Source organism: Gadus chalcogrammus, chromosome 1, assembly GCF_026213295.1.
Source record: "Gadus chalcogrammus isolate NIFS_2021 chromosome 1, NIFS_Gcha_1.0, whole genome shotgun sequence".
NCBI lineage: Eukaryota > Metazoa > Chordata > Actinopteri > Gadiformes > Gadidae > Gadus > Gadus chalcogrammus.
In genome coordinates, this window is record NC_079412.1 from 23,105,200 (window position 1) to 23,125,566 (window position 20,367).

Here is a 20,367-nt window from a genome sequence, read left to right on the forward strand (position 1 = left end):
GTTACCTAGCAACAGGCAATCTCGGCAGCTTAGTTTAGACCAAGATCCCAAACGGGAAAAAAAAACAGAACAACATTGAATGTTGCCTTCCCCCCCTGCTACCCCAACAAAACTGGGGCAGAACAAGGTGGTCTCGATTGAAAAAGCCCACCGCGCTCCTGAACAGGAACTGCGTCGAGTATAATCCATCCAGCAGGTTAGAAAGCACGCGTACCCCGACTCTACCTGGCCAAAATGAACCCAGGGCCTGGCTAGGTTCACACAAAAGGCAAAAGGTGTGTGTGTGTGGGCGCGGGGGGGGGGGTCCATCCAACCTTGAGGGGGGAGTCCCGTGTAAGGTGCGCCGGCGGGGAAGGGTTCCTGGTGCGACTGCAGCTCAATAGTATCAGTTGGGGCGGCCACTGGTAAAGCTCTCAGGAGCTCTAGCCTGGGGACTCTAAAACTCTCCTCCAATGTCATCCTGGTAATCCCGGGACACAGTTGATTCAGCTCCTCCAGCCAAATCCGTTTAAGACAAAACTTGCTGATGATCCTAAAAGCAGCGGCCTTCCAGCTGACCCCAATCCGCTGCCCGACGCCCTTAGTCCTGACACCTTTCACTGGTTCTGTCGGGCACTTTCACTGGTTCACTGGTGCTTACACGGCCACTGGTTTAGTGTCCACCACCTTAACTGGTTCACAGGTACAACCACCTTCGTCGGTTCACTAGTACCACCCCCTTGCCGGGGAACTAGTATCAACACCAACACCTTCACCGATGCACTAGTAAGACTTTCGCTGGTGCACTATTGCCAACACCTTCACTGGTTCACTAGTGTGAACAGTCACCTTCACTGGTTCACTAGTGCCAACACCTTCACTGGTTTACCTGTTCCGACACCTTCACAGGTTGACCTTTTTTTAAACACCTTCACTGGTTTACCTGTTTTAACACCTTCACTGGTTTACCTGTTCTGACACCTTCACTGGTTTACCTGTTCTGACACCTTCACTGGTTTACCTGTTCTGACACCTTCACTGGTTTACCTGTTCTGACCAGTCTATTGCTTAACTAGTACTTTTACATCTACTAGTGCAAACACTTTCACCAGTTCACTTGTACCTCCACCGATACGTTGATTAATCGTCAAGGTACATTGAGTTTAAATTAATTCAAAACATCCCATGCACTTCTTAAGCTAATTAGAACAACTACATTCTACCTCGTAAATATGTTCAGATTCCACCAATCAAATCAGATTCAATGCATTCATTGTTCACAGTTACGCCTAATAAATATTTTGGGAGACAAATCAACATGATAAAAACCGTCCTGTTCTGGAACTGCAGTACAGCCCATGATTTTAAATTTGCCGACAGCTGACATGCATGCACAATGGCGACTTACCTCTTTCTTTTTCCCCTGGTTTCAATACAGATCCTATATCCTGCAAGACCCTCTGACCGGAGACCTTGCTCTTCAAGCGCGCAGCGTTTCACTGGCTACCTGTCCGTCTACCTGATTGGCCAACCAGCCTAAACAGGTCTTCGTCCAAGCAATGCGCCTTAACCCCCTCCATAATCTTGTTGATAAAAAAAAGTCGACGTAATCTACGTAATGAGCGCGCTGTGTCAGTCCCAGTTTAATCGACCCGCTGGTGGCCTTTACAACCAAAGCTTTATGGGCAGGGATCAGCTTTCAGTACAACCTATATGGAAAACACCAGTGTACACACCTGTGCCATTTCAAAACAAAACAAATAACCCACCGGTTCAAAAGGGCAAAACCAACAGCTGGACAGTGATTGTTTACTGGTAGATTCAAGGTTTGGTCACTGAACATTTACTGGTAGATTCAAGGTTTGGTCACTGAACATTTACTGGTAGATTCAAGGTTTGGTCACTGAACATTTACTGGTAGATTCAGGGTTTAGTAACTTTGTTATAAACTCTCACAGGCTATTGGTCACATTTACGTTTAAGTATAAAGGGTCATCAAAGGGTAATAGTTTTGAGTAAATGCTACAAAGGCAACCTCCATCTTTTATACTATACTTCAACTAGAAGGTCTTCGATTAAAGCCGGCATACCAATTTCGTCCAACATTCTGTTTAATAAAGGTTTTATCGGACAAATAGAAATTGGAATGCTTCATTATTATCTAACTGCACAGCCCGTGTGTGTGTGTGTGTGTGTGTGTGTGTGTGTGTGTGTGTGTGTGTGTGTGTGTGTGTGTGTGTGTGTGTGTGTGTGTGTGTGTGTGTGTGTGTGTGTGTGTGTGTGTGTGTGTGTGTGTGTGTGTGGTTTAACGCTGGGCTCTGGCCAGGGGGCGAAAGGGTGTAACACTTAGCTGCCCTTTATTTAGTCCCAATCTGACCATCCGGTTTAGTTATATATTAATAGCGGAATGGTTCTTACTCATTGTTGTTTGTGCGTGTGCCTGTGGCCTTTGTGCCCTTAAAGAGGAAAAGGGGAAGGAACCCAGGTCTGTGAAAAGACGAAATTCCTCGGCCCAAAACAACTTAATGATTACAGAGAGCGCACTGGATTATGACCAGAATTCAGAGGTTGCCTGCAATTTCGGTTGTATTCTTCTTTATCGGCAAGGGTGGCGATATATAAATATATATTGTATGAATGTGGAGAAATGTGCCTCTCAAGGGGCAGAGCTTTGTGAAGATGGCAGAGGTGTGATTCAAAGGGCCCATTTATTCCTGTGCTGGTTGTGGGAGTGCATGCAGCCGCTGCCAGCAGCCACGATAGAGCGAGCATCAGCACACTGCTGCCTTTTCTCGCTCTCCCTCCCTTTCTCTCTGTCGGCTATTTTTAGAGAGGAGCTGGGGGAGGAGGAAGAGGAGGGAGGAGGAGGAGGAGGTGGGCGGAGGAGGGAAGCAGACTTAACATTTTCCAGCCAGTCCTATCGGCTCCGACATCTCCAGCACAACGCGGTGACAAGGAGAGAGGGAAGTGAAATCTGATTCCGCACACACACACACACACACACACACACACACACACACACACACACACACACACACACACACACACACACACACACACACACACACACACACACACACACACACACACACACACACACACACACAAGTCAAAGTGCGGACTCACTATTAACTTTTGCATTAGGCAGGGTTCAGCGGAGACCAAACCTGTACACCAGAACACAACAGCAGGAAGATGTGGCGTGTTTGACGACACAGGCCAGAGCCCCAAGTACACCGGGGCAATGTATAAACAAACGCAAATACTTGTCTTGAACGCACCCCAGCCCCAGTCTTGTGTGTGGATGACACACACTGTGGGCCATAGTTCAGCCATTAACATTTGGGCGTGATGCAACATGAATTCCCAGGAGTCAGCATGGGCTGTTGTTTGCATGTTGGGTGGGGGGGGGGGGGGTACGAGAGGAGGGGTGTGTTGGTCGAGATTTGGGGCAGAGAAAGTGCAAGCTAGAGATATAGGCCCCGCCCCTATGGAAGAAGGGGGCGTGGCTAGCCAGGGACGGAACATAGGAGGGGGAGGGTACGAGTGGCTGGGAGGACAGGCCCCGATTATCCTAATGAGAGAGAACAAGCAGAGGACGAAGGAGGGGAGGAGATGCTGCTGAATTAGCCCTGCTCCCCCCCCCCCCCCCCCCCCTCCCCCCTCCTCCCTCCCACGGCTGTGGCAGGGCCAGGTCACGGTTAGCCTCCGTGCTACGGCACGACACGGCCGGGCAGGTGACACACACGGGAATGGACGGTCCAGGATCCCAACCGACACAGCCGCCTCCGAGCTTCTACGGTTCAAGGCGTAAAAGTATGATCCGAGAATACTCCTACATAACATAACTACTCTCCTCATCCTACAATGGATCTCTGTGAAGGGAACGGGATCCATTGTTTTGTCACCATCAGTGTCTGACGGTCAATATAAATTTACAGCATTTCAATCCATCATATTGAACGTGCCAAACCGACATCAGGTAAGGCGTCACTTTAAAAATAAACTGATGAACTGCAATGCATTCACACCCCGCGACCACAAACACACACCGGAACAAGCACACTTGTTTTAGACACTATGCACCATTCTGAGAGGTGTGCCAGACAGGGAGTCGTAGTAATGTTGCATGGGGCCTTTTTCCTCTCCATTCCCTTCATTTCATGGCTCCACACTGCCTCCTCCCAGCTCTGAAGTCCCGTCCCTCAATCCCCCCGCCGTACCTCCATTCTTCTCCAGCCGGTTGTCCTGTGCTCGGAAGTGTGAATTTTGCAGTGAATATCTAGTGTGTGCTTCAAACAGTGGACACCGGCAGTGCGGCCAAGAGGAGAGTGGGCCGACGACTGTTTGCGGCCAGAGCCTCCACCTTAGGAAGTGCAGCAGCAGAGCTCCTGTCTCTCTCTCTCTCTCTATATATATAAACACAACGCTCTCGCTTGCCCTCAACAGCGGCTTCCTCTTTAGGGGTGGTTCCCTCTCACTGCTCGTCTGTTACTCCTTCTCGCAGTGTTCAAAAACAACCCAGGGTGGGTGTGGCGCCATAGCATCCTTTGCGAGGTTGCTATGACTCTGGCTCACTGCCGCTTCACACCTGTTGACACGCTGGCCGGCTAGCTTAGCGTTCGCAAAAGGTTGTACACACATGCAAAACAGTTGAGCAATGGCCGACTTCTGCATTTGAGCGCTCTGCGACCAAAGAGGAAGAGAAGCAGAGGCCAGCGCCGTGGGGGCTCTCTCTCTCTGTGTGTGTGTGTGTGTGTGTGTGTGTGTGTGTGTGTGTGTGTGTGTGTGTGTGTGTGTGTGTGTGTGTGTGTGTGTGTGTGTGTGTGTGTGTGTGTGTGTGTGTGTGTGTGTGTGTGTGTGTGTGTGTCCCAATTTGGGTCACTAGTGCCCAGATGACGGCCGCTGGCAAACTGGTTCTCATTTGTATGCTGTGACACACGGTGAGTTTGTTCGTCAACTGGGACAACATGGTTTGGGGAGACTACACACAGAAGAGCAGTGACCAATGAACATCCACTATCTTTTTTTTCTTTTTTTTTTTTAAAGATTCAACAAAACAGATTTTCATAATGCAACCATGTGTTATCCAGATAAAACAAAACATCAGTTAAGTCCGCAAATGCAAACATAAGATGGATTTGGATATACACCGTTACGACCATAATAAAATCAGACCAAGAAACCAAACTTTGATCTCCAGTTACTCATTGTATTTACGATCAATTCATGGCACTTTATAGCTTAATTAATCCATCAATCAAATCAAATAACCACTGGCAGTAGCCCTATCCGTCCATTAGAGGGTTGCCATAACGATGCCGTCCTGAGTGTTTTTTGTCCCCCGTCCGTCCGTCCGTCCGTCTGTCGTTTTACTGCCTGATCACCAGGCACTCTGGGGCGTGGCGGCTCTACCCTCAGTGCAGCAACCGTGGGATGTGAGAGTCACTCTAATCGTGGCGGGGTGGAAAAGCAGCAATAACACCCGCCTTCAACCCCACCCCCCCACCCACACTCCTCCATCCACCCATCCTCCCAGTGTTTAGAGATGGAATACACCATTTAAAAGCATCTCCATAGCATAGCTCCTGCTTTCCACTTCACACCACGGTGGACTGGGTGAGCTGAGGTTTGGCCCCGCCCCGAGCTCCTATGGCACTGGGTGCAGCCGTGCTGGGAACTCAACGGGGTAAATAAACGGAGCGGGGGATGTATCATGTGTGTACTCTATTGATGATGTTGTGGTTGAAAACCCCAATAAGGGATCTGCCTAACAAAGCCGAAATGGGCCTGGCCAACATAGCGAGAGCTGGTGCACAGGATACAGGGCTGAAGAGGAAGTGGTGTGGTTTACACATTACAAATATCGGGAAGGGAGTTACAACAGTAGCCGGCACTGAAAACATAGTTTTTCTGCGCTGTACAGGAAAAACACACATTTGTTTTGAACACTCTAGTGCGGTAATGGGGTTTGCCGTTTGTATTTGGCTGGAAATATGGCTGACGTGGAAAATTATCAATCCAGTTCAAGTATCGAATGTTTATGTAGGCTATTCAATGCCGCACTTTTTCAGTTTTGTGACATAATCTTTGGAGATATGCATGCAGACGCGCCATATGGATGCAGAGAGAGCACATTAGTTACAAAACCACATAACCTACATTCTCTCAAAAGGTTTGTGCTCGCGAGCATGTGTACGTGCGTGTGCGTACACAGTACACACACAGCCCCCCCCTACCCAACCTGGGGGGCATACACTGATGATCCACGAGGTCTCTCGCATCATGGCAGGAATGGAATGAACTGGGCAGCTTCCATGGGTGCACGCATCATATCAGTGTTTGTACGTGGCTGTATGTGCTCATGTGAGACAGTGTGTTCATATAAGCGTGTGCACATGCATGCGTGTGTACGTGAATCTGCAACGTGTGTGTAGTCGTGCATCGTGTGTGTAGTCGGGCATTGTGTTTGCATGTATTGTGTGTGTCTGTATCTTGCGCATTTTGGCACGTGTGTATGTGCATATTTATGTGTGTGGCTAAGAGGAATGAGCTAGCTAAGTGCTGTGGGTAAGTGATGCATGGTGAATGCAGCTGAAACAGAACCAGGTCACAAAAAAGCACCGGAATATGGAGGACGATGCACTAGCAGACACTGCCAGCCATTTCTTAAAAGCCCCCCCTCCCACAGCTCCCCCAACCCCAGCCCACGATCTAACCCGACTCCCCATCTCTCGCTGTCATGGGTTATGGTTCCTCTCCACTAAACGATAGCCAGTTGTGCGATTGTAACAGAATCGGACTGGATTGCAGCCGGACATCCTTGGTTTTGTAACGGAGACGTTACCACACTGGGCTGGCCGTACGAGAGACGTCCCCGACTGCTGTTCGCCAAGATCCACCCCAACCTCCCCCTCCCTCCCTCCCCCTCCCCGGGTTACATGGTAGTCACTGACAGCCATCTGCATGACCCACAGCCTTGACCTACAGAGAGAGGGCAGATTCACCCAGCTCTGTGACACAACATAACAGCTGTGTGGTTGGCCGAACAGGCAGCTCGGGATTCCTGCTGCTGCTGCTGCTGCTGGAAATTCCATTCCGGATTCGTCCGCCAAAACCACAGCACCACCGTTGCTTTTGATGCGGCACACATGCTGCTCACTGCCATCCTAAGGCCAACCCAAATTCCAGCTTCCCAGCCGTTAATCCAAAAACACCCAAGATGTAATCACTGGTTAACCATCTGAGGAGTAGGTTCATCTTGGCTCGTTGAGGGACTTTATGGAGAATAGCTGAACGGGGATCATTATCCTCGGGCCTCGTAGCCCATTTTCTCAGTTGAAAGTGGAGCAGAAACCTGAGGCTACAAACCACTATGCTCACACTAAAGAAATCCCTCCGCCGAGATGAGAGAAGGCTCCCCATCCCCCACACTAAAGAGCAGTTCAGACAGAACGAGATGGTGAATGACTAGTAGGGTTGCAAAGGGGTGGACAATTTCCGCTAAATTTCTGGAAACTTTCCGGGAAATTACCATGGGAAGTTAAGCTGGGGAATTTAGGAAATATTAAAAATCTGAGAATTCTGGGAATTAAATATCCAAGCATAAATTATATATATATATATATATATATATATATATATATATATACACTCCATGCAAAATGACACTTTAAAAAACGATTAAAAGACTACAAAAACGTGCAAAACATCATTTTTGCAGATTTATTCGTCAGTAGAACTTTAACAAGTTCTAATTATTTTATTCTTTCATTGAAGAACAAAAACATGAATTTTGAGTTAAATAATGCTCTGGGCTCAAAAGTGTGTTCCAGGGTTCTAGAAGTCATCAGGTCACATGTGACGGCGGAATGCACAGTGCATGTAGGGGGCGTGGTCTCAACAGACCTGCAGTGAGCTAGAGTGATGGAATAGGGTTAGGGTTAGCTAGCATCCAAAAATGGTGTTAAACGGGGAACATCTTAACATGTTCAACTGGGTCTGCAGAACATCTTCAGCTCACCGAGTGATGCGGAGGCATTGTACTGAGAGTATGACTTCTAATGCCAAACTAAATGAAATACTCACCTGGACACGTACTATACGTGCAATGATGTGGTAAGTCAGAATCCACTCTTCTGTGATTAGTTGAATCATTAAGTAGCATATATATTCATCACATTTCTTACATAAAAGGGACCTTTCCCAAGAATGGGCACTTCGAGTCTGCTTACTCAATCCTGGTTTGGTTATCATTTCGTGGTTCAGTGGTATTGTGTAGCCATGAAATAAAGATATTATGGTGTTAACCGGTCAGCATTAATCATTGAGAAGATATCGATTCAAAGTGTGATGTGTAAAATTCCCCACGATTCTTGTGATCATTAGGCCTTTGCCCTAGAAGTACATTGGTGAATCATCCTTCATAGAGCCCAGAATCTACGCAGATTATCAGCCTTTTTTTTATGTGCATTATGTGCAATACCCTCATAACATTTGATACACACGATTAAGATACCAGACTTCCATTCCATATTAATCATGGGAAGGAGAACATACTTAATACTTATGACAAAAGACCTCAAGGAGTCATACTTAACTTGCGTTTTATTTGTATGCATTGACGAGATTGTAAGCACACAAGGATGTAAAGAGCTTGACTTGATCCATCCATCGGAATCTGAGGCCTTAGTCCGAACTAGCTTAACAGTGGTAGTAATGAAACCGCAACACTTTGAGGTGCATTGCCACCAACCTTTCCCATGGGGCAGAGCATCTGCGCTGGTTAAGATCCTTCTGTCTTAGCAATGAGCTGAGAGCCTTAGCTAGTGTTCATCGGGTTGTTGTCCTTCTAACTTAGCTGAACAGGAAAATTCCCTCAGTAGCATGAATGCATGTGAGCACTTTTAACCAATCTGGGCTAAACTGTTTAATTAGTCCCTCCCAATTGTTCCCTTTCGGCCGGCTTGGTCCCACAACACAAGCTATGAAAACACAAAAATGCAGTTTCATGTTGCTACATAGTTCAAAGAGGCTTGGTGTTGCGCTGTGTTAACCATTAGCATGAAAGCATTAGTGGAAGGGGCGTACAGACGCAAAGAGGGCCATGGTTCGCCTATGCAACCACAGCCATTCAACTTTTTGCTATGCATTTAGAATGACCCGCCTATTCATAAGGACTTCTTTCATAAAACCGGAAGAAATACAATGAAACTTGGCGGCAACAAAAGATCAGGAACTTAAGGTCTGGGATGTTTAAAGCCTAGACATTCTGCTTGGTAGCTACTGGACAAGGCATGGCCTCCATTAAACACTATGGGTGGAGGAACCTCAGGCCTGCAGGGGAAAGAGCTTGGGCCTAGCAAATGGCTCTTATTGGACAGGGCTGAGGATCCACACTGCACAAAAGCCTTTCACAACCAGCAAGGTCAAGTCCACAGGAGTGCTGGTGAATAGAGAATCCTTAAGATTTAAAGTACAACGGTTGAATAGTTAAGAGCAAAGGGGATAATCGAGCATGATTAAAAATGCTCCAGTAATCAATCTGTTTATTTTTATTTGTTGGTTTGGCTTTGGTTCAGTTCCAGTTCAACTTACTGGGGTTATTTGATTTAAAGTTACCATGTAAAAGGGAGAGTATGACACATGAAGCCAGTCATGTCTAGTTCTTTCCAAGGTCAATTAAAAGTGTCTTGTTGTGATTAATTTCATTCTATAAATAAAGCTATTCAAGAGAAATACATCTATTTATATCATGGAAAATGATAGATTTTGAATACAGAAGTAGCTCAGGCAGCAGGAATGCATTTACTCTTGATGCCATGGCTCTATATGAACAACTAATGGACGTCATCACTCATTAACTCTCAATCATTTTTCATATCATTCACAGAATCACACCACGTGAATAAGAAAATAGGTTATTCTTTCCCCCAGTGTCTGATGATACTTCAGAAAATGCCTTCCAATAATTGTCAAAGAAGCCTTTTCCGACAAATTACGAATTTGGACGGACACGCTCTGATGAAACCTGACATAACATCAATGGGGAGGGGTTGGCCATGGAGATGAATTGATTGATTGGGGAAACATTCCATGATGCCATATGCACCAAGTAAGCAGAGGGCTATGTGGGTACAAATAACAAACTGCAGGCTTCTGCAGAGGTGGTGACTCCCTATCACTGCCTGTACCTTCAGCGCATGGACGCAAGGTGAAGAAGAACTTCCTGTGAGAAAAATGAACTTGCTCATTACTTATCCGATTTTCCTGGACGAGGTCTGACACACAACTCTTAGCCAAAATGGTGAGGAGAAACGGCTAGCTTGCGCCAAGGGCTCAGTGTTTATATAATGATATGATTAACTGCTAGCACTAGGAAAGAAAAAAGACTTACCTCCAGGCTCAGACAATGCTGAAGACAAACGATATGTGATAATGTAAATAATATGGACACACCGGATGTTTATTGAATGTATAATAAATCGTAAACATTTCCATCATTGGGGGTTGAACTTCATATTTATGAAATTAGATTCCTACGTATCTAAAGACAACTGGACGCCTATCTGCGATCCAATGTGGTCATAGCCAGTCGGTCTTGCACAATCGCATACATTAACAAAAGGTATGATTTGTGCTTGGGAAATATGTTCAACCACCTTTTCATACAGAGATGTGGACACGACAGACAAAAACAACTGAAAAAACAGTAAGCCTTGCCTCAAGCCAAACGCATGACATGTGTTTGAAAGGCACAAAATAAACTCCATTCACTGCATTCATAAAACAGCACCCCCCCCCCCCCCCCCCCTCCCAAACTTTCTTCCTCTTGCAGTTTCCCAAAAATGATTGGAACAAGAGTGGGAAAAGTCACATGACAAACAGCACATTGGCCTCTTATTTTAGTGACCCTCCAGGTCCTTTTTGGAAGAAAGAAAGGAGGAGATGGGAGAGTGCAGTGAGACAGAGAGAGAGAGACCGAGAGAGAGGGAGAGAGAACAGAGCGAGATCTGAAAGCTAACTCTGGCAGTCTTTTTCCTCCCCGTCATCTTGGAATTCAGGTTTGGTCACATTTCCCTGCAACCATCCAATCTAATGGCTGGAGAATGTAAATAGAGAGCGAGGCTACCATCATTCAAAGCAGGGGCGGTTCTGCGATCCACCCAGCGGCCTATTACCGCGGGGTGCTCCGGAGAACGGCCGCCGGCTTGGCACTGTGCGGACAACACAGAGCCGTGCACCGCTCCACAACGGTCCCGGCGCCACTCACTTTGCCTATTCAAAACAGTGGCCCTCGACCGAGGCCAGCCAGGGCCCAAGTCCCCGGCGCGGCTCCTGTCGTCAACAGGAGCCGCCCCAATGCCGCCGCTGGCAAACAAAGTTTCCCTTGTTGGCAGCCGTGCATCAAAAGTCCTGGTTGAACTCTAAAATGAAGCTACATCCTGGTTGGGGGACAGATCTCTTGATAACCCTTGGCCCGGTGGGTTGGTGGGTGGGTGGGTGGGCGGTTGGTTGGTTGGTTGGTTGGTTGGTTGGTTGGTTGGTTGGTTGGTTCGATCCGTGCGCGGTGGAGGTGCGGGGGTGGGAGAGTGGCTAGTCACATGCTGCTCCGCACTAAAAATAAACCAGCCGGCCCCGAGGCCCGCTTGTTTGTATTGGAATACACATACACTTGGGTGTCAGGAGGGGAGGCGGGGTAAGAGCCAGGCCTCGGACACAGGCCCCCCTCCTCCAACAGAGACCATCCATGATCCACTCATGACCCATAGGGTGATGGAGGAGGGCCCTGGTGGGGATAAAGAGCCACAGGATAGTGTGAAGTGTGAATGGGGGAAGGGTTGCGGTGGAGGGTATGTGTGCGCTAAATAGGTCATGTAGGGTATGACCCGTTCTCAAGAGGATATAAAATAATGGATAAGAAAACCGGCCAGTTTCAATGTCGCCAAGAGAACGTGCATGAATAACAAGATGCACACTGTGGGGGAAATTGCGTGAACTATGGCTTTAAGAATGGATCGGCCAATGAAGAGCGGAGCCCAGAGATCAGCAGATGGGTGCCCACTGCCCAGGGCAATGGGTTTCTGACTACTGTACTGGGATGATGGAAAACATAATACATACACACCACCCGCAGCAATTCTTGTCAAGTTTATGCTTCGATTGGGGCAAATACCTAAATCAAACAACTTGATTAGGTGGATCTAAAAATTCAACCTAAAACATTACCAGGATCGGTTTCAGACATCTTTGTGTAAAAGGTCAACATGTGTTTATGTGGGAATGATAGTGGCCTTTGTTCACGATAGGGACTTCCACATAGCTTAGAGCAGATCATGGGAGATGTGCATGAAATAAGGAGTATCACTGACCGAACCACATAATCCCACAGGGCCCAATCCCACACACTGAAGGGATTTAATCCGGTGCACATTCTGTCTTTGTAGGGATGTGGGACACAACCTAAAAACATTAGCCGGATGAAAACCATTAATAAAATCATCAAAATCCCTTCTAGAAAGTCAGATGACTCAGGCGTCGTTAGCATACGCTCCGCGTCGTGAGGCGACACCCTGTACTGTCGGCAGCGGCGCTGGGGGGTGGGGACGGACCCAGAGATTAAACGCCATCGGCTCAAGCACGGTACAGGTACGTCTAAAAGGCCAGTGTAAAGAGGCCAGGCCGCTGGGTGTTACCCAATGCCTCTCAGTTAGGGGCTGGTGCTGTGGGTCACTGCCAGGTCAGCCGCTCAAAACAATCACCGCCAGATAGAGGTGCTGTCAGCGTCGTCACGGAGGACATTTAGAGGGAGTTTGCACATGGGATTTGGACAGGTTTCTGAGGGCTACGAGGACAAAAAGGATTGCTGGTTCCCACTCGCTTGCTAAACATGGTGACAATGGTATGCTCACTGTATGACTGTTTTTTTTTTTTTTTTTTACATCTGGCCTTGCTCATGATGTGCAAAGTTAAAGGCCCAGGAAGTCAGAAAGTTATGATCCAGGCTCAGATACCTGGTATGATATGTTATGCTACTTACATGCACTTATTCCACTGAAGATACCATACTCGGCCCAATAAATCGGCCCAATGCTTAACAGTTAAACCGCCTATGGGTATGGCTTAACCTTTCTTAATAGCACCCAATGTTCTACTGAGCAGAGCATGGATACAATACACACTACAGGCAAGACTAAGGGCACAATATTTTACCAGTAATAAATACAAGGCAAAATTACATGAGTTAAAACAGATAGAGAGATACACACATTGGTACATTATGTAACAAAGGGATTAGACATAAAAGCAAGCAACTGTGCTGTATTTGGATATCTAGGGCAACTTGAGCTATGATAAAATGTCACACTTTGTGGCTGCATGACCACCCGAAAATCGAATAAACAAATATTATATATATATATTATATATATATACATATATAGAGAGAATAATCGAAAGTAGCAATACTTCGATTATTAAGTCACAACTATCATATAATGTCACAACTTTTCAACAATGCCCAGAGGAAAGCAATATTATCCAGGAATCCATACAGAAAGATTCACAGTAACATGTGATGGCCCAGTAACTCCCCCCAACACAAGAAACAGCATATCACCGAAATATGCATGCATGCAATGCGTTAATATAACGGTTATATGTTTAACTAGAACAAACAGACATTCGTAGAACCTGGCCACACCTCCAGATATGCTGTTCATATCCTATTATATGAAATGTTAAAATCAGAATAACGGAGTCGATTCAGGGAAACGTTTAGAACACTTTTCTACCAGAGATGACCACGAATTTGCCAAGAACATGAGGAACGAATGATGAACTTATCCTTAAGCAAGACAGTCAAAAAGGACAACAATATAAGCATTTCCAATGGAATCATATTCCAAATCTCAATCGGTTAGAGCGGTGGTATTGTACAGCCCCGCGTTTTAGCTGCTACACTGTATGTGTGTGTGTGTGTGTGTGTGTGTGAGTGAGTGTGTGTGTGTGCAACACCCCTTCACCACCATGTTGTCCTACGACGGGGCTGCGCGCACAGCTTTTGGTGTACGTGGGCCGTATCCGCAACCAAACGCTCGACAATGCCCCACGTTATTGTGTGATTGAATTACATGTCAAATCAAAGAAATCCGGTCTGCCAACCCCGAACGGTTCCGATGTTAGGCAGCTGTCTTTCTCAGGGCTGAGGAAAAGCGGCGATGAAAAGGCTTTGAACGCCATCTTGTTGGTTGCAGCTGCTCAGGCCCTGAATACAGGAACCCATTCATTCGGAGAGGCGGAGGGATCGGGCACACTGGCGACATGAATTCATCTTTGTGGACTCGCAAAATACAAATAGCTCTTTTCAGACAAACGACAAACTTCTGACGTGACTAAGATATCAGAGACGATCTGCTATGAATTCGCCCAACGCACCCACAGACCATATTACAATAGTCATTTCTCTCAGCGATTTCCCCTCGGTGCCAGAGAACGGCAATGCTGCTGCTACCTGCCGACAGCCTTCGTGCTTATTAAAAAACAACCTTCCCTATCTGGCAGGCCTTTCTAGTGATTTATCAGCAGTTATCTTATGCACACTTAAGATCTTTGGTTGTGAAACAGTGTGACCAGTAGGTATCGGTCTCCCCCTCTAAGCTCGACCATAAACCACAACGGGCCCATGGCTGCTCAGGTATCCGCGCAAACACACCTCTCCGCAAGCCGGTCTCAAGATAAACAGATTGGAGGAATCCAATTAGAAACACACCTTCGTGTCTTATTACGAGTCAGAGGGCCAAATGAGGCACAATTGGATTTAAAACCAACACTTGTGTACTAAAACAAGCCCCGCTTCAGACCCACGTCCAAATCACTACATTTCTATGGCGCTTCGACGACTAGTTTTGGGCGGATTTGGGTGATTGTATGAACGCTGTCACTAATCGCTTTAGAGCAGTGTAAAACATCCACAAGACCGAGCTCCACGATGAGCCATTTCCCGGTTGGACACTCAACCGAGAGAGATAGAAGTGCTGCATTGTCAACCCCCGGTACTAAACCCAACCACCAGTCTTGTAACATTGAAATAGGACGGTGAATAACCATATCCTCAGCTTTTGCAATACTCAGGATGAACCCATTCGCCCGACTAACCCCTTCCTAAACTGTGTGGCCAAGCGCCGTGTACGCGGTGCGAGGAACCACGTTACGTAAAGTCTCTGACGGCTCTCATACTTCATGTTCCGCGGAGCGTTTTTAACAGTCTGTCAGACCACCGTATAGCTGGGGATACAGACGAATATGTGTTGTATTTAAACGACCGCGGTCGGGGTGGACCCACACCCAGCTCGGCCTGGCTAACTTGTGCGGAGTGTCTCCTGTGAAGAGGGGGTGGAGGTGGTGTTGACTCTGGGTGGTGGAGAAGTGGCCATTTTTACACTCCCTTCGTTGTCATTTGCATGATGCTACAGTTTCCATGTGTGGAACGAAACAAACCATTTACATAACTAGGTGGTGTGCTGGTAAATACCCCACTGGCACTGATATTTCCCTGTGTCGCTTTGGTGGGGTTGTTTCGGAAGGAAAACAAGTTAAAGCAGGGCAAATCTGCTTACTTTGGGAGTTAACTAGCATCAGGAACCAGCAGACCACTAACAGTTACTGACCTGCACCCTTATATGTAGTACATCCATGAAGTTTAGATATTAGTCATAAAGGGTAAAAAATAAAACGGGGAGATAACGGCTAGATAGTGTTAAAACATAAGTCAAAGTGAAAACTCAGTGGATCCCGGACATTAAGGTGTGCTAGTTGCAGCTAACTTGGATGGCTGTCATTAACTAACATGAGCGATAACTGAGTGCTCGCTGGGGAGAGGGGAAAGCTGGTTTATAATGTTAATCCGTGATACTGTGATGTTGTACAGGGAAGAGTCCATCTCAAATTATTATTGGATTAACATTTGGTTTTAAGCCCTTTACTTTGCATCCAGTAGAAGATAACAGGGCCCCCCACCCCCACCCCCCACATACTCTTTGACAGCAACGACTTGGTAGCAACAAGCTAACGATAGCAAGCTTCTGAGCGGGCAAGGGACCCAACTCGACCCCGCTGGAAGCCCCTCTGCCCGGGCTGGAGCTTCAAGCAGACCCCGCCGGCCCGCACATATAGTCGACACAACACTTTCTCACCAAGTATCTTGAATTGTCTTACCCGCTTTCACTCAAGGGTATCCGTCGTTTATATCACATTGACTGGAAACAGCAAAGATCGACTCTCGTCTCTCCTACTAGCACAGATTTAGCCAGTGAGCTATCGAGGAGCGGCACTCCCCGATCCCAGTTTTCGATCCGCCGAGGGTGAGACACACACCGGCACAGAGGCGCAGAGATGAAGAGGGGGGGATTTTTTTCACACACAATTTAAGACGTTTTCTTCTTCTGCAAAAGTTCACCTTTTCCGAACTTGTAAGTGTTCTTTCAATTCAGAGCAACCTATTTCCAGTCTGAAATCCTTCTTGTCTTTCCCACCGTCGTCCCCCTGTTTCTTCCTTCACACCAGTATCTCAGACGCTTCCTGCGGCCATCAAACAGCAGAGATGGGCGCGGCGGTAACCCTGCTCTCAGCTCCGGGAAACCCCACGTTACGCAAGCGTCATAACGCACGGCAAGGGTCGGCGACCACTCCACATCGGATCATTATACTGGGAAATAGTGCCACCTTTGGCAAAGCTTTTACACTTTTTAAAACATTTACCCTACCACTACAACAAACCTCAGTCCCGTTTTTGCTACCGTTGATGTGAACAACATCCCTGACTTTGACATTGTCTGGAGAATAGTTGTATTGGTTATGTAATAGATAGGCCTAAATTATTACATCTCTCATACAATGTAGGTGTCATTATGGAGGAAGTAGAAAGTAGTTATTGTTGGGAATGTGCGTGTCATGTTGGAACGGCACATGATTTGCAACTCAAATAAAATCCTGGTGGAATTTGCCTACTGAACGCTAACTGGACAATTGGCAAATGCAAATAATCTATAACAACCTATATAGTGTTTCATTCCTAAACAAGGAACCATTGGTTTACTTAACCAATATAATTAACATGAACTCTGATGCGGACACACTCATATTCAACATCAACTTCTTTGATGGAATATTAGGCATAGTTATAAGGAATATCTCTTGTTGATCGGCTCAAAACTAGGTTGCCAGGATACCTTTCCACAATAGGCCTCCTCCCAGAGGATGACTGAGTGCCCTTGGGCTTAGGCATTACTTGACGACCTCGAACACTGTGACCCCGCCTTTGACCCCTGGGACCGACGCAGTTACATTGGGTCTAAAGTGAACAATACCTTCATAAGCTTCATAATGACACCGCCATGAGGATGGAAGGGATGATGATAGCCAGAAATGTTAAGTTAATAGATGTGTGATTTTCGTTGTTGTTTATGTTGTTGTTGTTGTTGAAATGTCGTGGTTGTTGTTGTTTTGTATGCAATAATTGTGAGGGTAAGAAATATGACACAAATATGAACATGATTCAATATACCCATTTGGATCTATATCAAACCACATCTTTATGTTTTGAGAAAATAGCAGTACACAATTACTGTAACAAGCAGGATCAGTTCATAAAATAAAGTCTAAATAAAGTTCTGGTTGGGTTGACCCTAGAGTGTTTGCATAGTAGGAGCAGCAGCATATGTATGTGTTTATCTGCAAGTGATGTACAGCCCTACCCCTCATGTCTAGCTCATGAATAACCATATCCCTAAATAATCCCTCCCAAGGATGATGGCACAGATCTCTGTTGGGCTCAGTTCCGTTCAGTGGAAGTATAATGATGCATTTCTACTCCTCCGGAATAAAAGCCCTACTTCCAGGCACATCAAAAAAGTAAAGCAAAATGTAATTTCACATCAAGACAATACCTAACACATTGAAATGCACCAGTAACCCATTCCACATGAGAAACACATGAGTACATCTGAACTCATCTCAGGGTGTGTGAGTGTGCGTGTTCTTCAGAGTCTGCTCAGAGAGCTGCTGAGTGATGGGAAAAGGGGGTTGCCATGGCTACGCCCTCGCCCGTCTGCACACGTTGCTTTGCAACGGCGAGACTGTTCTTTGCCTCTGGGTGGGGGTGTCACCCATCATCACATCCTGGAGTTAGAATAAGGGAAATAAAGAACAAGGGTCACTTTTACTCATAAATGTATCGATTACAATATGTCCGTCCCTCCAGAGGCCATGACTTTGACCTGAGCAGACAAACAAAAGTGCATGTCAGGGGAATGCTAGCGACAAAGCACGACCACACGTCCGTCCGTCCGTCCGTCCCCTATACCCCGGGCCAACTGTAACCACACAGGACAGGCTTAAGTAGCCCTCTCACGTACGCAATAACACATGGGGTCAGACAGCCAATCGGATTAAAGCAAACTACCAGAACAGAGTGGGAAAAGGGTTGTGAAATATGAAAACTAATACTCCCGCTTGTGTTTCATAGGACGGAGAGTGACATTACATTAGGCTAAGCTCATAATGACCTTGGCTTTTATAGGCAGGTTGAGGCTGATGCTAATCTGATTTAGTGTAATCTGTTTCAATCTGTGATAAATGCTTACCGCATGTATCTCTCCCAGATCCTGTTGGCCTTCACTAGCATTACTGACATCTGCCGCTCATACACACAGGGGTATGGGGAGGGAGAGCGAGAGGAGAGAGAGAGACACACACAAACACACAAAACCATCACAAAATAATACTAGGTTTTCATAATTCCCCTATGATGTTTATGTATTGCCTATTCATATTGTAATATAAATACTTTTATAAAGAATTATAAATGTTCACATCATCAAATTTCAAATACTTGAATGTGTTTTTTTTTTATAACTTTACTTCAGATAAACTTCCCGCTAATTCAAAGAAAGCCAAAGTAGATTAACTATTTCAAGATAGCCAGTGTACAACAGAGTAGAACATCTCTTCAGAGGTGGATTTGGTTGTTCTAATTACTATGATATAGACATGATGGAAAAGAAAAGAGAGAGAGGGAGGGGACATTTTTTTTAAGTTGAAAGTCTTGCTGTTTTCTGTACTCTCAAAATTTACCTACAGCAGCTTCAAGAGAAAGACAGGGATAACTCAATTTATTTTGAGGAGTAGTTTAAAACCATGAATACCTTCTCCTAACCCTTTTTCTATGTACATGAATCAAAGTGCTGCGTTCTAAGAGTATAGCGTTTGACTAAATCAACACTCTACACACTACACACTAGCTAATTGATTCAAAAAACAAACACAGACCATGGGAACTGTGTAAATATCCTTGAGAAGGTAAAATACAGTTTATCTTCAGTACATTGAGCAGGTAAACAAGACACTCATTACATTTGACTAGTCCAACATTGGTTAAGGAAGAACCTAGGATCCTTATGCAAACCAAGAAATATAGAGGCTGAAAGGTCCTCAAACTATTCCAGTGAGAAGATATCGAGTTGTTTTATTTCAAAGTTACTTATTTTACTTGATTCTGGCCACCACGGTAAATGGGCACAATTATATAGGTGATATTATGTTGGCACGTTTCATAAATAAATCCTCCTCACCTCTTTTGTACGTGTATACAAATACAATCACCTCACTAGAAGCAGCACAACGGGCACCGCCAGCCTCCACAGTGGCTGACAAACCCTTAAGAACAGAACAGCAGCTTCCTTGTACACTTTATTTTCACTGCGCTCAACTACGCCATCTGCTGGTCAAATATGGTCTATACACACACAAACGCTGAACACCAGTTTCCAGCAGAGAAGAGCAGCCTCTACAATGATGTCTATGTACAAATAAAAACAGAAATGGAATCAATGTATATATTGCCTACGATGTCTTCACATGATAGCCAGGAAGATCTATAAGAAGCATATGTTAAAAAATATTCAAATAGTTGTTTATGTAAATAATCTAGCCAGTTTTACATCATTTTTTTAGGAATTTATTTCAAATATATACATTTTTGAAAATACCTTTATAAATTAAAGTATTCTAAAATAAAAAAACATCTTACTCCTATCTTTATCATAGATATATACATAGAGACTTATAGACAAATATTTCACTGTCAAAGGCTAGCAATGCAATCATAGAGAAAACTGAGAAAAAAGAGATTTAAACAATATCTTATCATAGTAGTTTGGACATGGAAAATTGGACTTTGTTTTACACATTTCCGGAAAAAATATGTACAGATATATTTATTATATATTACATTATATATGTATATATGCTATGAACATGTAGTGATATTATGCATTTCTTTGTAACATTTTTTTATTGATTATTATTATTTATTTATTTTAAATTGTGGTT

General features: G+C 45.4%; 1 protein-coding gene across 1 annotated transcript in view; it reads right to left on the bottom strand.

Annotated features, from left to right (window-relative positions):
• LOC130387651 (guanine nucleotide-binding protein G(I)/G(S)/G(T) subunit beta-1-like) overlaps nt 1-16,601 on the bottom strand; it is a 31,409-nt gene extending 14,808 nt beyond the window's left edge. Inside the window, exon 1 of the mRNA XM_056596853.1 lies at nt 16,195-16,601. The gene's annotated coding sequence lies outside the window, so the exon portion shown is untranslated. The remainder of the gene's footprint in view (nt 1-16,194) is intronic.
• Nucleotides 16,602-20,367: the final 3,766 nt, after the last annotated feature.